Raw genomic sequence first — 1,324 nt, 5'->3', positions numbered from 1 at the left:
TTATCGGGTTTAGAGTATTTTTTTCATTGAAAAATAGCTTTAATTGTAGGTGAAATATTCTATATATTCATTCCAGGGATGAGTACAGTTCAGCTATCACCATAGTACTTGATACAAGAGGATCTCACTAAACTGGGTGACTGGGCAACAAAATGGCAGATGAAATTCAGTGTTGATAAGTGCACAGTAATGCACATTGGAAAACATAATCCCAACTATACATATAAAATGATGGGATCTAAATTAACTGATACATTCAAGAAAGATCTTGGAGTCATCATGCATAATTCTCTGAAAAAATCCACTCAATATGCAGAAGCTGTCAAAAAAGCTAATAAAATTAGGAACCATTAGCAAAGGGATAGACAAGAAGACAGAAAATATCGGGGGAGGGGGCAGAAGGCGGGATAGGGGCAGGGCAGAGACTTGCAGGGAACAGGTGGAGTGGAGGTGGGACTGGGGCAGAGGGGTGGGGAGGGTTTGTCCCAGTCCCCACACCCCCTAGGGACGGCCCTGGCTCCGGGTGTCCCTAAACCTCCAACTGCCAGAAGCTGGAACTGGATGACAGAGTGGATCAGTCAATAATTGCCCTGTTCCATTCACTCCTTCTGAAGCATCTGGCACCGGCCACTGTTGGAAGCCAGGATGCTGGGCTAAATGGACCATTGGTCTGACCCAGTGTGGCCGTTCTTATGATACTGAAAAGCACGTATTGTATTTCAATTCATCTAGTTTGTTTGTTTTTTCAAGCAGAACATAACATAAGCTAATATTCATGTGATGCAACAGCCCACTTCCCACTCTGGGCTCAGGGATCTGTTGAGCTGTATTACGAGTAGTCAAGAGGCAGAATGTGGGCCAAATCTGGACCGCCAGATGCTTTTGAACAGACCCCAAAATCTTTTTATTTACTCATTATTTATTATATTTTATTATTTATTATGATTTTCTCTGGAGTCTAGACCTTGACTATACCTTGATCAAGAAATTTGGTCCTTCACAAAAATAATTGACTCCCCGTGGGCTATCTTGTCAGAAAGGCTGTGTTTGGGGCTCCCTGGTCCTTCCCAGTGTCTCTGCTGGATTTGGAGTTGGCACTTTTCGGCTCCTTGTGAAAGGAATTAGAGGGATTTTGCAACTCAAGTACCCTGAGCAGTTTGTTTGCATGAACATATAACAAGGGCCAGGCTGACAGAGTACAGATGTCATTTTTCAGGCTGTATTGTATAAAGTGAACTGGGACATCTTAATATTTAAAACCTGTAAATTTGCATCTTTTATTTGTTCGTTTCTGTACTTTGCCTACTGTACAGCAACGTGTCCT

This window comes from Lepidochelys kempii, chromosome 10 (assembly GCF_965140285.1).
Source record: "Lepidochelys kempii isolate rLepKem1 chromosome 10, rLepKem1.hap1, whole genome shotgun sequence".
Lineage (NCBI taxonomy): Eukaryota > Metazoa > Chordata > Testudines > Cheloniidae > Lepidochelys > Lepidochelys kempii.
This window is presented reverse-complemented; position numbering follows the sequence as displayed.